Source organism: Puma concolor, chromosome E1 (genome assembly GCF_028749965.1).
Source record: "Puma concolor isolate L17-30 chromosome E1, mPumCon1.1.hap2, whole genome shotgun sequence".
Taxonomy (NCBI): Eukaryota; Metazoa; Chordata; class Mammalia; order Carnivora; family Felidae; genus Puma; species Puma concolor.
The window spans coordinates 46282053-46301811 of NC_141680.1; the positions used below are offsets into that span (position 1 = coordinate 46282053).

A 19759-nucleotide genomic window follows, 5' to 3' on the forward strand; every position below is an offset into this window, starting at 1 on the left:
AGATGGGTCCCTTCTAAACTGGAAACCTCTAATCATTCAGTTTTAGGAAATATCTTGGATTATTTCTTTTCATTCATTTTCTGTGTTTTTTCTTTGTTTTTTGCCTCCCTGCCTCACGGAATCTCCATTAGTTGCATACTGGTCTACTAAGACTAATCTGTTATAGTTCTTTTCCTTTTTCTTGCTCCTGGTTTTTATTTTTTTCTCTTTCTAATGCTTTTTGGGTTAGTATCAACATCATCTTCCAAATTTATATTAAGTTCTTTGTATATTTTCATTTCTAAGCGCTCTTTCTTGTTTCTTGAATGCCTTTTTATTATATCCTATTATATTTAATGGCTATGATGCCTTATTTTAAGTCTGTGTGAATCCTATAGATTTTATAATGTTTTCTTCTGTTCTCTGCCTAGTCCTTGTCTCCCTGGAGTTCCTTTTTTCCTATTTGTTTACTGTAGGTTTTCCTCAAGTATCTTGGTGATTGTTGGATGACCATTCAGATTTAAAAATTAAACTAATGACTGGAAGCTCTGAGTCTGAGGGCTTTAATACAGGATGATCAGATAAGACTTGGCTGATTATTGGGAGTCCTTCAAAGGTCAAGATGTGTACATTTTTCCCAGGGAAGAATCTTCCTCCTTCCTGAGGGCTCTAAAGGCTAGTTTCCAGCATTCTGGGAGTCGATGGGGGAAGGGGTCTGGGTATCTCATCACACAATATGAAGACTCCCATTTATTTCTATTTACAGTATGGCATCTCTTGAATCAGTGTCTCATTTACTGTTCATATAATCCTGACAATTAAGTACTCATGTTATCTCTACTGATGAGGCTATTGAATCTCACAGATAGAAGTAATTTGTTCAAGGTCAAACAACTAATATATAATGGAGACAGGAATGGAAACCAGATCCAGAATCCAAAATTGTATACTGCTTTCTTCATGAAGAAAACACATTAGGGGCGCCTGGGTGGCGCAGTCGGTTAAGCGTCCGACTTCAGCCAGGTCACGATCTCGCACTCCGTGAGTTCGAGCCCCGCGTCGGGCTCTGGGCTGGTGGCTCGGAGCCTGGAGCCTGTTTCCGATTCTGTGTCTCCCTCTCTCTCTGCCCCTCCCCCGTTCATGCTCTGTCTCTCTCTGTCCCAAAAATAAATAAAAACGTTGAAAAAAATTAAAAAAAAAAATGAAGAAAACACATTAAAAAAACCCAAAACCAAAAACTGTTTACTTGGAAAATGGAAGAGGAACACATTTTAAACTATGTCACTAGATTGATGGTACACACTCATTCCACAGATAAGCCTTTAATACAACAATTAAACCTATTCACGGATCTTAGAAACGCATGATGTTAAAATAAATTATTATGTGAAAATTAAAATGAACGCAGGAAAAGATGTTAAGAAACTGAAGATCAGACACCAAAACAATTTCAATTTGGGTTTTGTAAACATTACACCACTACTATCAATAAGGCATACCAGCCATTCACAGTTTTATTCATCGTTTTTGTCCACCTACTGTGCCAATAATGGAAAATGAACCACAGGCATTATCAAAGAAACACAGGCATAAACAAAGGCATATCAAAGAAAGCTGAGCCCTTCTGGCACAATTAGTGACTGGCATATCAGATGACTGTGCAAAGACTATGGGGTACAGGTATATTTGTGGGGTGCCTGGGTGGCTCCGTTGGTTAAGTGTCTGACTCTTGATTTAGGCTCAGGTCATGATCTCATGGTTTGAGACGGAGCCCCTTGTTAGGCTAATGTGCTGACAGCATGGAGCCTGCTTGGGGTTCTCTCTCTCTCTCTCTCTCTCTCTCTCCTTCTTTCTCTCTCTCTGTCTCTCCCCTGCTTGTGCATGCACAGTACTTTCTCTCTCAAAATAAACAAATCCACACTAAAAAAAAAAAAAAAAAGAAGTATACCTGTGGAGTTTAATTGAAGGATAATCATTACTATTCTTCAAGACATCAACTATCTAAAAACCAAACACGTTTTCAACAGAGCTTCGTCAAGCTCCCAGATGAATGTGGAATAGACATTGTATATAGAGAGAGACAGCTATGAAAGAGATGATGACGATCCAACATGGACAGGTGGGAGGTATTATGCACAGGATGTCGTGGTAGAGGGAGGGAACATGTGGCACAGAAACCTCTCCTGCTCCTTCTCTGGAACAGAGTCTTAAGGAATGAGTAGGCTGATTAGGAAGATGAAGGGGAAGGGGAAGGCTATTCCAAGCCAGAAGGAGCAGAAACACCTAAGTCTGAAGGTGAAATAACAAAACCTGGGGAGCTGAGGTAATCACAAACATAAACACATCCACACTTCCGCTATCACAGAAGAGTGGTGCTCTAACATTCAGCACGAAATTCCATCTGTAAACTTGGGAAGGGATCTCTGAAGGCTAACAGATGCTAAAGGCCACACAGGCTGGTGGAGCTGCCTTACAATGAAAGGTAACTGACTGTTATCTCTCCTTTTCCTTAGGTTTTTAATGTTCATAATTCAAATTCCCTCAATTCCCTCCATTCAGCCCATAATTCAAACTCCCTCATCTTGCCTTCTCTCAAGGAAGGCAGCGTTGGCCCTAGAAGAACAGCACCGAGGAAGAAGCTTTTTACTCCAGAAAGACGGAATTGCCATTTTCCTAGTGAAAGTTTCTCTAACGTTAACAATGACTATGCTCTTTGGAGTGTTGAAAGACTGGGAAATGTAGAGCAACTTATAATGGAAACACTAATTTATGTTTTGCTTTACTTCTTGTTTAACAAGACTGCAAACACTGCAGAGAGGTCATGACCCAGGCGAGTTCAGGCCTTGACTTGTAAAGCATCATCTTTAAGAAAACACCGAAAATCATTACCAAATAATTAAATTGTGTTGGGTCATTTTGTCTATTAATTAGTGGTAATGCTCATGAGGAAGCTTTATCATGAAAAAAACTGAGTGTAATAAATCATATTGGAGAACATTTTGGAGGAAAAGCTGCCAGCAGCATGTAATAGGGAAGTCAGCTTTGAAAATAAAAGTAGAGCTCAACCCAAGAGGGGAAATCCAACTGGTTAATGTGTGGCTCCTAGGCTTAAGTCTACAGCATGGAAACATGCCCCTTGGTGGAAAGAAAAAAAAAAAAAAAAAAAAAGAGTGATAACTTATTTGAAGGGAAAAAAAACTGTTCCCAGCATACTCTTTACTGAGATTTGCTAGTTCCTGATACAATAAAGAAACAGGCCTAAATAAAATGACTATCTGCCAATCGGATTATGATAAACATTGTTCCAAGGTTAAGTAAGTATTAGTTAACTAATTCTTGGTACCATAAGAAGCAACTCAGGTGAAAACATTACCATGAAAAAGGCAGGGCTCAGTCAGGTGTTGATCCTTCAAAAAAACACTTCTTTACATGATGAAGAATGAACAAAGTACTAAGCAGTATCTAAGCCTTTTGCCACACAAAGGACTAACCAGATAATCCACACCCTTTCAGAGGTCCTGCCCATTGATTGGCCCCAATAAACTGATTTGTAACAAAAGTTCATGTGGAAGAAAGCTTTTTTTTCTTAAATAAAAATGCCACCAATATAATACTGCAGTGAAATGGAAGGGCTGATTTTAACCTGTGAACAAAAGTAAAGTCAGTTATGCAGTAAAGAAAGGCCATTCTTTCCGTATCATTCAATGCTGAGCAAGTGTAATACACCCTTGGTAAGAAGAATTAACTGTGAACAATTGGAAACCCTGAAATGGATTAAGAAGTGAGTTTAAAAGTGCAACTCAAAACTGCTGTGTGCCGGGGGCCTTAAACTTTATGTCGATTGTTAGAATTTGAGGTTTTTGTAACTGAGAGTGAAAATGTTCAGAATAGTAAGGATTTCTAAGCCCAGTAAGCAAAAGACTCGTTGATCAGACCATTACCAAGAATTTATTCTGTTCAGATATTTATGGAATTATGAGATTTGATTTGTGTCTTCCAAGTGATTATAATTTAGCTGGGAAGAGCAAATAGACATTCAGGATGTGTACCAAGGAACACATCAGCAAACACAAACTAATAATGGCTGTGGGGGCACAGCATAAGGGGATAGTTTTATTAGAGTAGGTTCCTCTAGGAAGATTCCCGTAGTACTGTAGGGACACTGACAGAGAGGAGGCCCTGGAGGAGACGGGACGGGTCTCTAATGCTACTAAATCCTATGTGGGTGGTGGAGGCAGCTGAGCCAGGGCACTAAGTCTTTTTAGAGAGGGGAGTGGGCAGCCACTAAAAGGAAGACTCAGAATGCTAAACTAAGGAAGGAGATTTAGTATAACAAGCAACAGGAAACTACAGAAGGCTCTTGAGGAGGCAGAATGGCGATGGAGAGAGAGAGGATCCTGGCAGCTGGAGGCAGGCCGGTCTGGGGGCCCGCAGGAAGCTGCGGCACCAATGGTGTGCCGGCACTACAAGTCAGCGTGCCCAGGAAGGATCCGCGCTGTCCCACCAATACCTCACACACGCCGTCCTTTTGAAGGCAAGCCCAGGGCTGGCAGAAAGCAAAGGAGGAGAGGCAAGTCCCCCCAACGGCCAGGTGGTTTAGTGAGGTAGCAAAAGGTCAGGCTCCATCATTCATAATCGTGTGATTTGGGGTAGACGATTTAACTTGAGTACCTGTCTCCTTCCCAACCATACAAGTGGGATACAAATCCTATCTATACCAGCTCAGGTGAAGAATGCTTGGGGAAGGGGGGGGGTCTTGGCCATCGCGGTCGGAGGAGGCCAGAATGAAAGGAGACACAAGCTTGAGTGCATAGGTCTTGAGAGGAACCTGAAAAAGCATTCTCTGCCTAGGATGTCGGGGTCCTGTAAGGTTAGGGTTAGGTCAGGGTCAGGGCTCGTGGGCGAGCAGTGGGGTGCCTGGAAATCCCTGTCCTCCCAACACAGGGCCCTGGCAGCAAATGATGCACAGAGAGTGCATTCTCCCAGAGAGCCAACACTTCCTCTTAGGGGAAGATGAGAGCTCCAATCTTCAGCTTGACTCAGGTGGCAGTGAGGCCCAGTCGGGGCCCAAACAAAAGATCAAACACCCCCTGGAATCGTGGAGTGGGTGAGAGTGAGTGGCCTCGTCAAGAAGCTTCTGAGGGAAAGGTCTGCTCAGGGCAGGGGTGTGAAGGAGCATTCCTGGTAAGCCGTGCTTTAGTCCACCCCTTACCCTAGCTTCATTCTTGGAATGGGAATAATTTCACACATTTTTACTTAGTTTGTATTAGCCAATACAGAGACCTTTAAAAAACATTCTACCTACCATAGTGCTTGTACAACTTTATCGCTGCATTTATTTGCAAGTCTGAATCTTGTTCCTAGACTATCAGCTCCCTGGGGGTAGGAGCCGTGTTTCATTCCTTGTGGTTGTGAGCACAACATGCCTGGCGCACGGAAGATACTCCTATGCGCCCTCCGCCTAGAATGCTCTTCCCTTATACATCCACGTGATTCTTTCCCTAATGTCAAGGCATTGCTTGCACGTCACCTCTTCCACTGGGCCCACACAACCCCCCATGCTCCGCCATTTAAAACCAGTCTCCCCTTCTTCATCTCCCTTTATCCTGCTCTCTCTTCCACTGTATGGTTTAACATGCTCTATATTTTACTCATTTACTACTGTCTTTATTTGTTTATTGTATTAACTGCTGGTCCTCCTTCGGGAGGACAGGAGTTTTGTCTGTTGGGGTTTATTGATATATCCAGGGCCAGCATAGTGCCTTGAACATACTGCGAAGTGAGTAAATTTGTGTTGAACAAATGAGCGGTGATCTCATTGTCGGCTTCAAGGGCAGCAGATCACTCCTTCCTTGTTACAGTCTCTCTTCTGGCCCTGGAGAAATGCACGTTATGCCAGTGTTCAACAGGAAAGTTAACTATCTACCATTTCAGAGTCTATATCTTGGAGCCTCACGTGGTGAATGCTAGAACAAGTTTTCAAGAAAATAATCCAGAATGAGCGGCACGTATGCTACATTTACAACGTAAGTAGATGCCATAAGGCTGTCGTCTCTCTCTTTTAATCAAGTGATCAATGAGTAGTTAAGCTATTGATCGGAAAATACGGACTTCTCTAACAGGGAAAAGATGAGATTTATTAGAGGGCATTAATTTAAGATAGTGAATTAAGTATTATGAAGCATCTCCTACAACTCTTGGTTTCCCCCAAAAAAGAGAAAAAATTGACTACCATTAAAAACAACCAGAGTCTGGACAGTAAAAGGAGAGGAATGGGGCCTCTTTGCATATCCTGCATGCATTTCTGATTTCTCATGCTCAAAATGTCTGTAACTTTTTTTTTTTGTAGTTAAATGTTTAAGTTGAATACCAAAGGAAGGATGTTTCAAATAAATCATGCTACAACTAGGCTGACGACTACACTTAAACGCTCCATCAGACTGTACCCTGAAGCAAATTCTTAGTCTACTGTCTTTGTAACCATCCTCATGGTGCTGTAAGAAGGACAGAGGACAATCAGGAGGGGAATTCATGATGCAGATTGGATATGAAATGAGAAACTTCACCCCAAATAATTTAAAATAATTACTATAGCAAGAGCAGACCACTTTGTGATATTACAGAATATTTCAGTACCAATATGTGAAAAAGACACCGAATCATCAGATTTCACACTTGGAGTCACTCTTAAAGATTACCTCGTCTAAAGATTACCTAGTCCTCCCCTGGTTATTTTGTAGAGAAAACTGGGATGAGAGGCAAAGTGACCTGTCTGAAGCTTCTATACCCAGGCAGGGAGCTGAAGCTAGAGTTCAGGCCTCTTTGATATTCCCATTATGCTTTGCTGTGCATTGTTCTCATCTGTGTAATCTGTAACTCCTATCAGCAATGGCTGATCTCTTAATTATGAGTTAGGGAGATACATCACCTAGAAATTACGATCTTTGAGCTCTTGGGAGAAAAGTTTAAATTAAGCAAATAGAGTTGTACTGACCATGGCACAGTATTCTTAGTGCCAAAAGGAATAGTTCTGTAGATACTCTCTCTCATTAGAAACTGAACTAAGGGGCACCCGGGTGGCTCAGTTGGTTAAATGACCAACTCTTGATTTTGGCTCAGGTCATTATCTCATAGTCGTGAGATCGAGTCCTGCATCGGGCTCTGCATGAGTGTGGAGCTTGGGATTCTCTCTGTCTTGCTTCCCTCTCTGCCCCTCCCCTGCCCGCACACACACACTCTCTCAAAATAAATAAATAAACTTAAAAAAAAAAAAAAACTGAACTAAGATGATCGCTGATTACTTAGTGAATCCAAACTCTTCAGCCTTGCACCGACAGAAAATTTCCCTCCCTCTCTCAACTTTTAGTTTGATATGGCTTTGATATGCCTGTGACCTCTGTGCTCTCTAATCAGGCCAATTTTCTTCTTCCTTCTCATTTTTTTTTTTTAAGGTTTCATTTTTTTGGAGTAACCTCTGCACACAATGTGGGGTTCAAACCCACAACTCCAAGATCAAGAGTTGCACACTCTACCAACTGAGCCAGCCGGGCGCCCCCTTCCTTTTCATTTAATTTCTATCTCTGTGATTTTTATTCTCAGCCTTCCTCTTTATTAAAATTCTTTCCAGAGTTTTCTACCAGTTTGTAATTATCTCTTAGGTCCAAGATATTTTAGAGAATGGATCGGTATGCCCAGTAACAGCACCTCACTTATCTGGAGGCCAATCTGCTAAGCAATTTCAGCTATCCAGAACACAGACAAGAACCAAGATATAAGCAAAAATACTCTAACTTCTGGGACCAAAACAAAACAAAACAAAACAAAACAAAGTGAGGTTCAAGTGACTCCGTGCTGCCAGTGCCAATTCATCCACTAGGCACAGTGGGCACAGCGGCCACAGGGCCCATAAAACTTCGAAGGGCCCACAAAAATATTCAAAATGCTTTTTTTTTTACATCCGAAGAAACAAAGAACTTTCAGGTCAAAGAAAAAAAAATTTTTTTACCATTTTATTTTTAAGTAATCTCTATACCCAATGTGGGGCTCAAACTCACAACCCTAAGCTGAAGAGTCACATGCTCTACCAACTGAGCCAGCCAGGCACCCCAGTAAAATGTTTTCAATACCAACAGTTGGAAAATAAAATACTGAACTTTTTTAATGAAGGAAGGGGCCCAGGTATAGTCACAGGAAAGCTCCTTCAGCTCTTGTGGCCTGGTTACCTTTACTTTATAAAACAACTCATGAGTCCTTGCGGTTGCCTTTTTTTAGTGCACAGCTGACCAGAAGCAGCAAATTAGAAAAGGGGGAACCATCAGAGGCAGGGCGCCTGACATAATTCAATGGGATTTAGAAACAGCTAATAGTAAAACCATTAACAAACATTAAGAACAAGGAAAGGTACCAAAAAATAAAAACAAAACAAAACAAAACAGGGCACACTGGACCCATTTAATGACTACATGGGCAGAGTCTTATACATCCCAATAGTTCTTGCTGTTACTCGTGGTATTACTGACTCATGCGATTATGATTTGTAATGATGATCCTTATTCTTTACCATACTGTTTATTATACTTTGCTTCAGACACCAAACAGGTATGTAACAATTTTTTCTCTTAAAAAAAGGCTAAAGTGGGGTACCTGAATGGCTTGGTTGGTTAAGCGTCTGATTCTTGATTTCGGCTCAGGACATGATCTCTCAGTTCGTGGGATCGAGACCCACATCAGGCTCAACACTGACAGTGCGGAGCCTGCTTGGGATTCTCCTTCTCTCTCTCTCTCCTAACCACCCTTGCTCACATGCTCTCTCTCTCTCTCTCTCAAAACAAATGAATAAACTTTAAAAAAAAGGCTAAAGTATAACAATTGATATTTACAGAAGTTAAGCTTTAGCCATTTGGAAAAAAATAAAGCTTTTCATTTCTTATGAATTCCTATTCCTCTCTCCAGTGAAACTGAATATGCTATATGAAGCCTGAGATAAGTAACTGTACACAAAACATATCCTTAAATTTCCAAGTGTCAGTTAGTGTGTAAATAACAAAAATTTGCTAATTCTTGCATAGACACATCCTTCGCTGTCTCTCCCCATCGCTTCACAGCTGGAATTCCTTAGCAAGGCACAATGGCCCTGATAAATCTCCCTTCTACTCATCTTTCAAGACCAAGATCAAGAACTATTTGTGAAACATTTGCAGATTCTCTCAGGAAAACTGACTGTGCTTTCCTTTATATTCCACTGGAACCCACATAACTTATAAAAATTAACTAGATACATCATGTGTACACATCTTTCTCCCTCACTGGATACTGACATGGACACCAGTCAGCCTCGATTAGAAAAAGAGTACCCCTCCTAGGGGGATGAACTAGAAAGAAGCATGCCCCTACCCTAGGCCCATTCCCCAAAGCCCCAGCACCTTGTATGAGTAACTCTCAGGGTTAAGGCTGCCAGACAAAGCCCCAGGTATGCCCCAAACAAGTATATCTCATGCAGTGCTTGATATCTTTCTGAAATTCAAATTTACCTGGATGTCCTTTATTCTTGTCTACTAAATCCAGCAACCCTACTCAGGGCAGATGCAGCCCCACACCAGGGTGGATGGCTTAGTGAGCACAGTGTGGGCTGAATGTTAACCCTCAATTGTCACTTGACCTTGTACACAAACTGCACAACTGAACAGGTGGCCCTGGATTTGAAACTCTTTGAGGGCAGGTACAGTGTAGTGGCTCACTCATCCTTGTATTTCTACAGGTTGGAACAAATGTTTATGAAATGCACATCCTAGTGAAAGCATACATCCTGTGAAGTAATATATTTCAAACCTGGCATGTCGAAAGAAATATTTTTGGATGGAAAAAAAAATTTTCCATCTCCCTTCCATGGAACGTAATACAACTGTCACTGTCTATCTTAGTCAACCTTGGTCACATTGGCATTCCTGCATCATAAGCTCTGACTGGAAGCAAAACACTGAGTGGTATGCCAGGTGGGTGTCCAAGGTCAACTGTGAGAGCCATGAGGCACCCTCACACTTGTCCTCTCAGAGACACAGGTGTCTTATACACCAGACCTTAAACCAGCCTTAAAAGAAAAAAACAAGGTGGGGTGCCTGGGTGGCTCAGTTGGTTAAGTGTCCGACTTCGGCTCAGGTCATGATCTCACGGTTTGTGGGTTCGAGCCCCGCGTTGGGCTCTGGGCTGACAGCTCAGAGCCTGGAGCCTGCTTCAGATTCTGTGTCTCCCTCTCTCTCTCTGCCCCTCCCCAGCTTACACTCTGTCTGTCTGTCTCTCTCTCTCAAAAATAAATAATACATTAAAAAAAATTTTTTTAAGAAAAAACAAGGTTAAAAAAAGCTACATGTAGACAAGCTTAGAGACAAAGGTACATTCATTTAAGTGTTAGTTAAATGGCACATCAGTTGGAAAGATTGGAATAAAAGAGTTTTGACAGTTATATGCTGCTAGTTAAAAATGAAAAAGAGCAGGGGTGCCTGGGTGGCTCAGTCGGTTAAGCGTCCGACTTCAGCTCAGGTCACGATCTCACGGTCCGTGAGTCCGGGCCCCACGTCAGGCTCTGGGCTGATGGCCTGGAGCCTGCTTCTGATTCTGTGTCTCCCTCTCTCTCTGCCCCTCCCCAGTTCATGCTCTGTCTCTCTCTGTCCCAAAAATAAATAAATGTTAAAAAAAAAATTTAAAAAAAAATGAAAAAGAGCATACACATTTTTTTCCTGATTATGAATAAATGCATAGTGTTGAAATTTATAAAATATAGGAAATAAAGTTGAAAAAAATCACCTATAATCCTATCATCTAGGATAGAGTAGGTACTTTTAAGATGGAAAAATAATAGAACTTCCTTTGATTGCATTCTTTTAAAAATCACCCTTTTTGCATATGTTTTAAAATGAACATCATCTTACAGAAGAAGAGATGTATTAAAATATTGGAAGGATGAGCTCAAATGCTATTTTGACTGGTAGGGGTATGCGTTCAGAAAGTTGAGGGGCCACTGAGACAAAGGCAATCACAATAAACAATTTCGGCACACCTCCCCCAGTCCTTTCTCCTTTACGACTGAAAGCACACTCGGAGAGTAACTGAGGATTAAGTGAAAGGTGATTTGACAGTTATGTAGGAAGTTTCTGACCTAAGCCCAGTTAATACAGATAACGGGTCACTAGCTGGGTGGCCAGAATTTTCCATCTGACTGCTGTCACCTGGTGTTTCTCCCTGTCCTCCCTTCCCATTTTTGTTCCTCTTATTCTGGAAACTGCCCCCTTCTTCCACTCGCTCCGGGGCTAAGTAAGGCAGGCAGGGGCTGTAGGAGCAAGATGGCGGGCAGCTATGGGCCAAGAAAGCCGCTATGCTCTTTCTTGCCAGCATTTCTAGCGCTGGTTTCTTCAGCAGCAGCCACGTGGAGCCCAACTCCTTTGATATGGGTGGGTTGCTTTGTCGGTTTTATGTATTTTTTGTGTGAGGAAAGACAGGGTCAGAGTTTTCTTTGAGGCGAATCATACACTAACAACTGAGCTGTGCTTTGCGATTTACAGAGAACTACAATAAACATTTATCATATTTCATTCTCACATCCTCAACCTCAGTATTATTATTGCTCCGATTCTAGAAAAGTGAACACTGAAGCTCAGAAGTGACTGGGTTCCAATTCAAGTCTCTGAATTCTAACTCCTGTGCTCTTATTTACACTGCCAGTGCCAGTTCTGTGTGTGGTTAACACCCACCACCTTCAAAATAGCCATTCAGTGAATATTATCATCCACATAGCCTAAATAGGGGAAGGAAGGAAGGAAGGAAGGAAGGAAGGAAGGAAGGAAGGAAGGCAGGCAGGCAGGCAGGCAAAGCAAAGCAAAGCAAAGCAAAGCAAAGCAAAGCAAAGCAAAGCAAAGCAAAGCAAAGCAAAGCAAAGGTGGGACTGTCTGGGGCCTTTCCTGTGGAAGCACTCTCTCCATTCCCCAGTGTGAGGTATAAGGAGGGCTGTCAAGAGGAAGATGTGGTTATAGACCAAGGAGTGATTTAAAAAGATCAAGACCTCATTCCATCTATATCCCAATAACTATCAGGAATATCGATGGATTGTTCTGGACCTTTTGTAAGGTTCCCCTTAGTGGCTCTTCTCACCCAACATTGTCATGCCAGGTAGTAGAAAGCCCTAGGAAATCCCCAAAGATCTGTGTGCTTGTTTTAGGGAGAAGAAGGTAGGAGAGACTCTATGAAACACTGTTTTGTTCCACCTTGAGTTGGGAGAAAAGGGAGCTTTAGTCACAAGCAACAGGCAACTGCAGGGAAAGAGCCAGTACATGGGCCAGTCCCTGGAGGCTGAGGATAAATGTTAATAGGCAGTGTCCGTGGGGACCTCACAATGGCCAGAAGCCCTAGTCCTCCGTCTACTCCTTCCCAGCTGAGCCCTGACATTCCCGTCTCTATTTCATTCTTCCTTTTATAACAGGGGTCTTTAATTCCCAGACCAGAGCACTTAGGAAGCTTCTAATTCCAGCAGATGGGAGATAGGGAAGTAGGGGGTACTTGTTTTTTCCCCAGTACTGCACATGAGGCAAGCTGTGCCTGGGCACTCCAAGTTGGAACCCTGAACTCACTCTCCATGAAAATCTGCTACAGAAAAATGGCTGCATTCTTTAGCTTTCCTGTCTTACAAGCTACAAAGATTCTGTGGACTATCTAAAGGTACCTCTATTCTTAAAACAAAACAGAACAAAAAAACAACAACCAGAAGATGTATTTCTAGTTCCATACAATAGTCTTCACAAAATACTAGACCCTCTAAGAACTTTGAAACAGCAACAAAACAGGAACAAACAGTATCTGAGATGTCAACCCTGGAGCCCCAACTAATGGGCATATTCAAAACAAGGACAGACATTCATTCCCTTTTTGAAGATGTTAGGAGAAGACTCTATAAGTCAATTCTTTACAAATGGCATGCTCTGTGGACAATAAAACACTCCTACTTTTCAGTAACTCCATGCTTTTTATAACAAAGCATTAATACCTTCTACCTGCGTAGTCCACGGGTTTACAGAGGACTTCACTATACATTATACTGTACATTAGTTGGCCCTCATTGGGGTAAGTAAAGCAGGGAGAATTACCTCCATTGTACAGATGAAGAAATAAACAAAGATATTAAGGGACTAGTTCAAAGTTGACTGAACTAAGACTCCAACTTAGGTTTTCTGACTCCAACACAAAGAGGAAGTTCTGCAGAGGGGGTCGTCATAACAAGGTTCACGGCACTGTGGAATACTATGGTACTAAAATCAACACTTTCCTAACACCGATGTCATGTCACAATAATATATTTAAGGTGATGGGGCTAGACCTGAAGACATTCTGGCAGTGAGAGGCTATTGTCTCGACACCATTAGCAGTGTCCTGCTGATTAAACTTTAGATACTTAATTTTGAGTTAGCTGAAAATACTGTATATGTTTTATAATTTTTGTATTCATTAATACCTATCATAGATGTGCTCTACCAAAAACCAAAACAAAATCCTGATTTTGAGAAACATGTATTTTAATGTGTCTGTTTTAATTTATTTATTAACTTGATTTGATTTATTTTTAAGTAGGTTCCACACCCAACGTGGGGCTTGAACTCATGACCCTGAGATCAAGACTCGTATGCTCTATGCTCTACCGACTGAGCCAGCCAGGCGCCCCTGAAAACATGGTTTTATTCAGCAGATATCTGTAGCAACGCTTTATGAAAGGGCTCACCAAATGTCTTTCACTGTAATTTATGTACTTAAAATCATTCTACATATATATGTACTATATGTATATTCGATTTAAGCAAAGTATAGGCAATTTTATAAAATACAGTAGCCATTTAATATCACTGACTTAATAAATGGAAAAATTGGGCCACTAAGTTGTCCACCATCATACAGCTTTTCTTCAACAAAGAAGTCCAAAGCACGAGTCACCACATCGGTGATTACAATGATGTGTCTGGCAAAATGACTACACCTCTTTCCTAAAGTGGTTATACATCTTACTGAGTCATATTGTAGTCATTAGCCAGAGTTAATTTTGAACAGATAGATGGGGAGATACTCATGTTGGGGCCTGCACGATTTGGAGTCTCTTCCATTATCTGCTTATTTTGCTGAAGAAACCCAAAGCCTGAAGAGTTGCTTAATGTTACCAAGACTTCCTAATACCATCTCTGAAGTAAGACCGCGCTCAGATGTCGTGTAAGGATTACACGAAAGGCAATCTTGTCTAGAGACCGGTGATGTCAAAACGAAATCCACGGGACACACAAATAACGCCCGCTCGAGTTCCCACCAGCAGCTCTCGACAGTTTCTTACTGGTTTACACGTGATGCCTGTCCCAGCTCTAAATCCTCCTTCTTTCGTATTCGGTAACATCCCCAGGTGCCAGAGCAGCGAGGGAGTTATTTTTACCCTCAACAACTTTGTATTTTAACTGAAACTCTAATAACAACCATGAGGTCTGAATTCTACTTCAGTAATATTGCTATGAATTTGGAGTGATCTTCTCTTACAGGAGTTCACCGTTGCCAAAGAGTTTTCCAACCGGTATGCCGCAAATAGGTTAAGAGTGGACTCAGATGTCAATTCTCATCAGCCCTGGGGAAGGCTGGGTGGCCCTTGGGGTGGCTGCGTCCACTGACCCACGGGCCTCCTCAGATGTGACCATTTTCTCTATGCCACTACATGAGAAAGGTTGGGAAGCACCGGAACTCAAAAAGGCATGGTTCTCCGTAGATCACAAGGCCATTCTGGTAGACACAGATGCCGTCTTCCAAACTGATTCCCCCCAAGTGTCAAGTAAACTGAGCACTGAAGCAGTCAGGTTAATGGGCTTAACTACTCCCGCACTTGAGGAAACTGGGAAGTCCTGTCATTTTACAGCTTGAGGAGTTCCTCTGCAGGCACTTGATTTTGTCTCTCGAAAGGAAAAAAAGGTGCCAGAAGAGATCTGTGAGGAAAATAATAAAGCCGTCGGTGCTGCAGGTTGCGGGAAGATTTACCTGGCCTTACGGCTTTGCTACTGCTTCTTCCTCGACATTAAGACTAAGGCTTTTCATCCTCCTGATCTTGAAAAGCACATTCCCCTCAACTTCCATAAATCCGCAGAACCTGAAAAGAGCCCCAGTGTCACCGAGTAAAAGAGCCGGCTTTAGGAATCTCACTGGAAGGAGGGGTGTCTTCAAGCCTCTCACTGCTAAGCCGGACATTTCCTAACACTGGACAAATTGTACATCCAGCTCAGGGAGGGTGAACTGCAGTGGTCTTTTACCCTCCGAGCCAATTGTTAGCTTTTCACGGGAATCAGCAGGGAAGCACATGTGAAGCCTCTGTGGTGCCGGTGAGCGCCCCCGTGCCTTGTGTGACTCTGCATGTAGATGAAGCAGGCCGGGGGCTTTCTGAGCCGCGGCCGCTGAGTTCTCAGAGCAGCGCTTTTCTCCGGCGTGGCTCCCTGCTGGGACAGCCCTTTTCAGTCCTCTACCCCCCCTCGATCTCTTCTCCTGCACAACACAGGGAAACTTGATTGAAATAAAGACCTAGGGAACATGTTTTATTTTCTCCTGTTCAATCCATTTTAGAAAAGCTTTTAATTGGTTTTAAAAAGATGCTAAACAAAATGTGATGATGTTTTTCAGTCTTCATGAACTACAGATACCACTTTTTATACTTTCAAAGGGCTAATAAATCAATCATGAAATTAACTCTCCAGCTAAATTTAAAGCAAACCCACTGAATACCGGGTTCATTAAAAATCTATGCATTTACTTAGAAAAATTTAAAATTCAAAGAAAATTATCCTGGTAACTGAAATCTGACTTGAATTTTTAGTCCTACACTGAAAATCCAAGACCAAAGCAATCACAAAGGGGAAAAAAGAAGGCTTGTGAACCAGTTTTAATAAGCCAATTTACGACGAGGAGGGGTGTGGGGGGAGGGGAGGAGGAGAAAAGAGAATATCTTGATACATAACAACATAGTGCCCCTGAAGGGATTCTTTTATTTGAGCATGTGCACACATGCACACATAATTTTTCTACGTGAAAGCTGGAATCACAACAAATGCGATATTAAGAATTCTGTGGCTGATATGATTACTATATTGTATACATGTACAGTTCCTCTTTTTAAAGAAAAATGCCTTCAACTTTTCTGTTTTGACAGTGATACAAATAACTAAGAGTTTTCTACCACCCTAGGTGGCTCTGAGACCCTCGGATTCATGAGCTTTTAATATTTAATTGAAAACACCTGGAAAACCTACATGGCTGATGGTCCGGTGGAGCAAAAGCTTCCACTGTAGAAAGACGAATCTTCTCGACACCGGATCACAGCCTGAAATTTTTCCCTGAATTCTCCTGAGAGAATATAAACTGACTTAAAAAGCAAGGTGGTGCAGAGACAGCATATTTTCATTTTGTCAAATGTATGCCAACTAGAAATACTGGACACAGTAACTTCTTCTGCCACTGGTTCACGTAAGCAGCAGGCCACCATCTATCAGGCCGGGTCAGAGTCACCCAATCCTGATTCAGGACGGGCTGGTATTCCTTAAAAGAGAATCCCTGCCATTTCCAATCACTAAGGCGACCAGATCTATCTTTGACTTCTTACATGTTCCTATACCCTTCCTTTGCGGCCCTTAGATAAATTAGTTCTACATCCCTTTTGAATGATCCAATCCCTGTTTCTAAGACTTCTCCCAAGCCGGACCATGCTCACTTCTTGCTTCTAGCTCCCCCATAACCCTCCTTTCATCAATTAGGTAGCTTCAGCAACCGCTTTTTTTAAGTGCCTCTTTTATTGAAATGTAAGTCGCAGAACACACAAGTCACTGAGATAAAGTGTACAATTCGATGGTTTTTAGGGTTTTTTGCGGATATGTGCAACCATCACTATGATCAATTTTAGAACATGTGAAACATGCCGAGAAACCCCATACCCGTTAGCAGTCACCTCTCATTCTCCCTATCCACCCCTCTCAGTCCTAGGCAACCATGAGTCTGTTTTCTGACTCTACAGATTTGCCAATCCTGGACATGTCATACAGATGGCGTCAAACAATATGTGGTTTTTTGTGACTGGCTTCTTTTGGTTAGCATGTTTTCAAGGGTCATCCATGTGACAGCACGTGTCAGGACGTCATTCCTTTTTATTGCTGAATGATACTCCGCTGTATCCATATACCATATAGCACATTTTATCTGTGAACATCTAGGTTGTGTCCGCTTTTTTGGCTATTATGGATAACGTTGCTATGAGCGTATCTACAAGCTTTCGTGTGGACATAATATTTTCATTTCTTTGGGGTGTATACCTAAATTGTTGCGTCGTAGGGTATCTCTCACCTTTTGAGGAACTAGACCCGAAGGCTGCACCATTTTTATACTCCTATCAGCAGTGTATAAGGGTTCCCATTTCTCCAAATGCACAGCAACACTTGTTACTATCTGACTTTCTGGCTGTAGCCATCCTGGTAGGTATGAAGTGGTATCTCACTAAGGCTCTGATTTTCATTTCCCTGATGGCTAAGGATGTGGAGTATCTTTTCATGTGCTTATTGGTCATTTGAAATTTATTTACTTTTGAATGTTTTCACTTTAATCATACCTCGACAAATATAAATTACAGTACAAAATAAAATACTTAAGCCCACCAAAATGAGGGGACATGCAAAAAATACCTTTAGAAGTAAGTTATCTAGGGGCACATGGGTGGCTCAGTCAGCTGAGCATCCGACTCTTTTTGTTTTTGTTTTTTTTTTGGTTCAGGTCATGACCTCACAGTTCGTGAGTTCAAATCCTGCATTGGACTCTGCACTGACAGTGTGGAGTCTGCTTGGGATTCTCTCTGTCCCTCCCTCGCTCTCTTTCTCTCTCTCAGAAAAAGTAAATAAACTTTAAAAAAAAGTTAAAAAGAAAAGAACTTATCTATGTTTTTTGTTGAATAAGTTATTCATGAAGTACATCTGTATAAACCTGTACCAGATGTTAAGATTTAAAAACATTAGATAATGTTCCTTTCCTCAAGAATTTTACAATTATTTTTTTTTTTTTTTAAATTTTTTTTTTCAACGTTTATTTATTTTTGGGACAGAGAGAGACAGAGCATGAACGGGGGAGGGGCAGAGAGAGAGGGAGACACAGAATCAGAAACAGGCTCCAGGCTCTGAGCCATCAGCCCAGAGCCCGACGCGGGGCTCAAACTCACGGACCGCGAGATCGTGACCTGGCTGAAGTCGGACGCTTAACCGACTGCGCCACCCAGGCGCCCCTACAATTATTTTTATAAAATGGAAAGTTATTCCTAAGTCTTTAAAGGGTTGTCTTTTTTTTTTTTTAATATGTCCTATTTTATTTCTACTGGCATCTATTTTGGATTACAAATAATAATTTGTATTCTCAACTAAGGTATGTCTCTCTTTTTAAATGAATGTGTTCAACAGTGTAAAGGACAAGCGGTTTAAAAAATACCATTAAAAAATTATTCTTCCTTCTCCTAAAAACTGAATAAGATACACATTTAAATGCCTGGAGAGTCTTCCAATCTAGTAATTTTTAAATGCTATTTCATAAGAAAGGATTCTTTTTGTAGGTGATATACATGGTGATTTGGGGGTATATCCTTTGTCAGCAACTTTAGCTGTATCTATTTACATACTTATTGAAGGAATCAGAAAAGGGAAAAATATACTCACTTCTCTAACTTTACTATGAGCTAAAACTGCAATTACTGGGAATGATAGTTTATGAAAAAATGATTACAAAATCCTTACAGTCCATGTACGCAGTAAATTTTCAAGGTTGTTGTACCTTCTGTTTCTTTTAACTATTCTAGAAGTACAAAAAAAACAAAAAATCTTAGAAAATCAAGACAAGTCAATCACTTAGTTCTGACACACACACACACACACACACACACACACACACACACACACACTTTTAACTGTTAAATTAAAAAGTAGATTCACCAACTTAACATTAAATATTTTCCATGTAACTTAGTTAGAATCTCTAACTTCAAATACCAGATTCCCATACAGACATTAAGATGTTTTTCAACTTACTGCTTAACCCCTTTGTATCTGCTTTTGTCTGGCATTTCTTCAAGGTCACAGTATATAAAATCAGTCGAGAATTTGGGTCTTGTGTCATAGCCAAACATTCTCTGGAAGCCTCTACATAATTAACATATTTAACCAACCCTTGTAGATTAGTTTTAAATGTGTTAAGTTATCAAAATCACCAGTCTCCAATAGCAGCATCAGTAAAAATGCAACCACATGAACAAAGATCCTGGCTACAAACTCCCTACTCAAAAGTGCCACATGACACAAGAGAAACAATTCAAGCTTAACTGTAAAAATTTTTAAAAAGAAAAGAAGAAGAAAATCTGCCTACGGGAAATGAATTTTCCCAAATACAAATTCTTAGGAAAACCTAGGAAATGATAAATGAAACAAATGGAAACATGCATTTAATCCCTCCTACACGAATATCATAGTCTTTCAAGGGAGAGGGAGGCAGGGAGGAATGTGTAATATGGGGGGGAATTTATAGAACAACAAGAACAGAACACCAATCGAAACTAGGATCTTGAGATCTTCAGAAAAGGACACTTCTCTGTTAAGAAAATCATTTACCTTCAAATCGAAGGCCAAACCAGAGGATTTTGCAAAAGCCCCTCAACAACAGAATTTTATATGTTTATGGTCGCTTGCTTATTGGCCAGCTCATTCGCACC

General features: G+C 41.3%; 1 protein-coding gene across 2 annotated transcripts in view; it reads right to left on the reverse strand.

Moving 5' to 3' along the window:
* NSF (N-ethylmaleimide sensitive factor, vesicle fusing ATPase) overlaps positions 1-19759 on the reverse strand; it is a 150102-nt gene that overhangs the window by 9403 nt on the left and 120940 nt on the right. The gene's annotated exons all lie outside the window — the stretch shown is intronic.